Source organism: Mirounga leonina, unplaced genomic scaffold, assembly GCF_011800145.1.
Source record: "Mirounga leonina isolate KUSES-001 unplaced genomic scaffold, KU_Mleo_1.0 Mir_125, whole genome shotgun sequence".
In the NCBI taxonomy this organism is placed as follows: Eukaryota; Metazoa; Chordata; class Mammalia; order Carnivora; family Phocidae; genus Mirounga; species Mirounga leonina.
Genome location: NW_023270305.1, coordinates 79,596,998 through 79,602,477, shown reverse-complemented (window position 1 = coordinate 79,602,477; position 5,480 = coordinate 79,596,998). Strand labels below are relative to the sequence as shown.

The window sequence follows — 5,480 nt, the reverse complement described above, 5'->3', positions numbered from 1 at the left end:
AAACAAGAATTCCACAGCAGATGGTATTATCCCATACAAAACAAAACAGCATGGGGTACATGGGAGACAGAGAGTGGGAAAACCAGAGCAGAGAAAGCATGATTTAATAATACCTGGCTAAATTAATTGTGTGCTGTTTAGTGAGGAGGGACGGGAAGTTAATACCAAAACTAAGCCATACCTCATTTATAGAAATTATATGCTTATACATACCATATACATCCTCAAGGTGCAGTAAACTGTACATTGTCTCCTTTTGCAGTGTGGATTCAATCCTTTATAGTTAATACTTCTGTCTCTTAAAAAAAAATGTAAGAACGTTGAACATTTTCTAGTATTGTAAAAAGACATATTGAGTCCAAAAGACTCATCAGACCCAAATGGTAATTATAATCAAGCATTAGGTGCCTAGAGAGGGACTGTTGGATACACACCCCTTAAAATTTTTAAATCTTGGCTGTTAAGCAGTGGGTATCCTGCCCATTCCAGCGCTGTTCAAGAGAAATATGATGTGAGCCACGTATGTGTATTAACAAGGTGAAAAAGCGAAACAACAACAACAAAAAACAGGTAAAATTTAAAAGATAAACGGAAATAGGTAAAATTAATTTTAGTATGTTTTATTTAACTCAATAGATCTCAAATATTATTTCAACATGTAATCAATTGTAAAAATAATTGAGATAGTTTACAACTTTTTTATATTCAGTCTGAACTCCAGCGAATATTTTACACTGACAGCACATCTCGGTTTAGACTAGCCATACTGCAAGACCCCAAGAGCTACAGTGGCTAGTGGCTGCAAATCAGATCACCCAGGTGTACAGCACACGTGCACACACGGACATTGCATAGAGAACAGAGGGGGCAAAACACTATAACCAAAGTGTTTGTCAGCACTAATGTTGTTGGTTTTGTTGTTTATTCTGAGCAAATGAAGATAGCTCCAAAGAGGAAAAAGCTAAATTTCCGATGATGTTTTTCTGGCAACATTTTTGCACTAGTGTGAACTGTAGATTTTATTTAAAGCTCCATAAATTCCCATGTTCCATAAAAGCTTAACCAAAAAGGGAAGCAATTTCTCAAAAGTGAGGGGCTAACTTGAGTGCTTGCATAATGAGTGTCCCATGTCCCATTGATAGAAGTAAATATGAAAATCAGTTTAAGCAGATCATAATGCTTATAGTGCTCACTTCGGCAACACATATACTAAAATTAGAAGGATACAGAGAAGATTAGCATGGACCCTGCAGAAAGATCATAATGCTTGTTAAATCAAAAAGGAAGAGCTTCTCAGTTACACCTCTGTTCTCAGATACCAAGAGAGGTACCCATCTAAAATAAACCTGGCCTGCCTGTGTATTAAAACCAAGAGGAGTTCTTCACACGGTGCGAGGAGGTGGTCTCTTGGAGAGGACAAGCAGAGAACAGCTCACTGTGAATGATCCATGGACCCATATGAGACAATTGGCTGCTATAAGAAAAACAGATACTAAAAATACACCGAACACACCTCCCAGGGGCAGGGTCAGCAAAACAGTGCTAGGGAGAGAATAGGTGAGTGAAGAAGGAATGACAGGATGGACAGAAAGGAAGCTAGACTCCAACCCCAAAGAAAGATGGCATCTGCCCTTGGCCTTCTGCAAATTCCCGGAGTCTCTGCAGGCTGCACCAAGGTCCTGAGTTCCAGCCACTCCAGAACCAACCCATAATGAGTCCAGCAAGGAAAGACACCCTTGTTCCCAACACAGTCACCTAGGATATCTTTAGTTAAAAACATCTTTGCTTGAAATTCTTGCCTTGTGGGTACTTGAAGAAAAGCTGGGGTTTTTTCTTCTCTGTCTTACTCACGAAGAGCACATTTAATACCTTAAACGCAATGAGCCTTTAAAAAGGAGACAGAGGGAAAAAATAGATAAAATAAAAAATAAAATAAAAAGGAGACAGAGGGAAGACTGAATGATCCAAAAATGAGAAACACCATACTAATCTGATAATGAGATTTCTTTTAAAATGAGGAAACAAAATGCTCATTTTTTTAGGTTCATTAACTCCCTTTAGCAGTGTTTTCATGGTCCCGATACAGGAATATATTATGTATGAGATGGACCTTCTGCTCCTGTTCAACTTCTTTATTTTGTCTCCAGCCCACAAAAAAAGTTATGGTACAGGATTATTTAGGGGGAGGCTATCAGGGACTATAGAGATGTCTACAGAATATAGAATAGCAGCCTCCAAAGATTCACTCTCCAAAAAATATTAGTTTCACTTTTTACAATAATTAAAAGAAAAATGGAAAAAGAATATAAATGGTCTCAAAAGAACAGACACTGGAGGCTTCACGTGAATTCCCTGCAATTCAATTACCACGATGGAGACTCAGTTCGGGGCATATTGTTATTGTGAGCGAGGGTCAATAGGCTGCTTTTCAGGGTCTCAGTGGCTGTTTTATCACAGATACAATGTACATGGAGGCTTGGGGCCCCACTGTCTGCAGCTGCTATAAGCATATTTTCCAGGATAACATCAAAGAATTGCCAACAATGATTAAATTTAATGTCCCCATGATATTATAAGCTATGTCTTTTGGGAAGGAGTCTGAGCCTAATATTTAATACCAAAGATATGATTAAACACTGAAAAGTAAATAAATAAATCATGCCTAGCAAGAAAGAGCAAAATTATTCAGCTACAGCTATTATATTTACAGACACAATTAATGGCTCGAATGTTTAGAAAAATTAGATTACACAGAATTTCTAAGTTTTTTTTATCAAAATTTTTTTTCTCCATGAGACTTACCCAACATTCAGAGATCTATACATTTCTGTTGCCCGTCAGTGGGTGTTGACTGCTGATGAGGATGATGTTGTGTCCTCAGAAGTAATGACAGCAGAGGTGGACACGCTTGTGATCGCACCCATATGCCTACTGCCAGGACTAGACTCTGGGTGGACAGAGTGGACAGCAGCCAGCCCATCGTGCTTGCAAGCGAGCCGCTGGGAGGCTCCCTTCAGCTGTGGTGGAGAATCTGGTTGCAGCCCTGCCCCAAGGTAGCTGCCTGATTTGGGACAAGGATTTTGTTTGTTCTTGTTGTTTGTTCATTGAGTCTGCTAAGCCTCAGTCTCTTTGTTTGTAATCCAGGGACAATCATGCCTGTCCCACAAAGTTATTGGGGCAGATCACCCCTTGTGGAAACTGAGTGGCAGAGCACACAGCATGCCTTTTACCTACTGGGTCATCAGGAGTTCCCCACTAAAATAAAAAAGTAAGTAAATAAAAAGGCCCCTCTGGCCCTTTGGAAGGTCATGGAGAGGTTGTGCATTAACTAATCCATACTTGCTGGCCCTAAGCATGAATTCCTTCTTCAGGACGGCTAATCCCCGGCACAGCAGTGGGGCAGCGGGTCCCTTGGCCAAGCATGGGGGGGGGGGGGCAATGGGGCAGGGCTGTGTTGGAGCAGAGGGTGTTGCCTCAAGGGTGGCAGCAGCCGGCAGAGCCATGCTCTGGGCAGAGAGCAGGGATCGTGCAGCCTGGGGAGGACCATGGAGAGCTGGAGGGGAGATGGGGCACTGGGGCATCAAGGAGGCTTCCTCCTCCCCAGGTGCTGCCTTCCTCCTGCTTCCCTCTCACCTGCATCCTGCTGGTGGCCTCACTGTTGTGCCCAGACCCCACCCCCTGACCCTGTGCCCATAATAGCCCAGACAGAGCTCTGCAGCCATGGCCCAGAGAGACTGCCACTTGCTCAGGGATGAAGGGGTAAAGAGAATGCTGCTTTTCTTTCTCTCATTTAAGTGGACCTAACCTTATGGTTTGCATTGTCTTATTTTGCTTTGGAAAATAAGTAGCTATACATGGTCAGAAATATTTTCACCCAATTCAAAAACAAAGAAAAATGGTAAAAAAAAAAAAAAAAAAAAAATCACCCATGATCTCATTACCAAAACCAAACACTGTTTTGGATTTTCTTTCACATAAATGAATACACACACATTTACCGACTGAGGATATAAGATGTTTGGATCTTCTATTCCCTATAACTGTGCTCATCCTGTCGGTGAGGATGGGGGTGAAGGTATCCCAGGAGAAGGACGACACTGGAAAATTCCCATTCGAGAGAATAAACTCACTTCGGTGGGAGGCAGTGTCTTTCAGGTTACCTTGGTTTCTTTGGAAGTAGTTGTGTGTTCTGTGTTTGCTGGTTTCTTCCTCCCCCTCTGTTTCCAGGCCAAGAGAGTAGAGAGCTACAAGTTACCATAAACACACCCCGTGGCTGGGTGTGTAGCCAACAGAAGCCTACGCCATCTGTCAGGAGGGGAAGGCCCAGACCAGGTCACCCCAGGGTTCCAGTTCTCCCTCACACTGCTGGCTTCTACCAGTCCCCATTCTCCTGAACCTCCCTTCCAAGGGACTTGTACCCTGTCCCGGAGAGGGAGCACCCCACTCCCCCAGGACCACAGCCCCCGGTGTTCGCGCAGCCCTGCCTCTTCCAGAATGGGCTCCACTGGGGCTTGTGGGAAGATTCTCTGTTCAGCCCCCAAACTTGGATTCTGGCACATAGAGGCTCTCCTTCCCCTGGGGTCACAACCTTCCTGGCTTTGCCCTAAGGGGAAAAGGTTGTAGTAAAACAACAAAACATAAATTGATTTAATGTTTTCAAAATATCATTCCCGTTGGAAATGAAACCCACTGTTTGGTAACTTTTCTTTATTTTAACGATACACGATACGTTGAGCATCACCAAGAGACAGCTCTCCACCTACCTCCTCTGGCCTGCCCCTTCAGCTCCATTCCTGATGACCCTCTTTATTCCTTCTTCACACCTTACACTTTCCAGATACTTACCAGCGCACTCCTCCTTGCCCTACCAGGCCTCCACAGGGATCCCTGCACCTAGAACAAAACAATAGTTTTGCAAAGGTTCATGCAAGGGGGCTCCTCCAGCTTCCCTGCACTCACACCTTGAAGCATATCAGCTGGTCACAGAGCAGGGACAGTTTTGGAATAAAAACTTAAGATAGAACTATCCCCACAGTTCACTCGTGGTTTACTGGTTTACTATATCTAATACAGTAAATCCTTTTTGTATGAAAACTATAGTAGTGTCACGTATTTGTACAAAAGAAAGCACCCGTTTAGATGACCGAAATATTCTGGGGGTGCTTTTCAATGAAACATGAACGGCTTGCTTTGCAGATGTAGACTGTGCCTTAATTGCACTAAAAATTTACAAATGTGAGTTGAACAAGCATGGACTCTAACAGGCTTCTTTCTCCAGCCCCTGCCTTCTCTGCCTTCCTGCCCCCCACCCAGCCAAGTGCCCCAGATACTTAAAAGCAGGACTTAGAATGGAAAAGAACTATATAGGAAACCCTCATACATTTAGATTCTTCCACTTTATAGTTTTGTGGTGTTGTGAAATTTTATTTTAACAGAATGAGTCAAAGACAATTCCATAATACTGTTTTTAATTGAAATTG

The 5,480-nt window shown here is 42.9% G+C and overlaps 1 non-coding gene across 1 annotated transcript; it reads left to right on the top strand.

Annotated features, from left to right (window-relative positions):
* The first annotated feature begins 1,185 nt into the window (after positions 1-1,185).
* Positions 1,186-1,294, top strand: LOC118008321. Its single transcript, XR_004678642.1, has one exon. It is a non-coding gene; the product is annotated as a U6 spliceosomal RNA (small nuclear RNA).
* Positions 1,295-5,480: the final 4,186 nt, after the last annotated feature.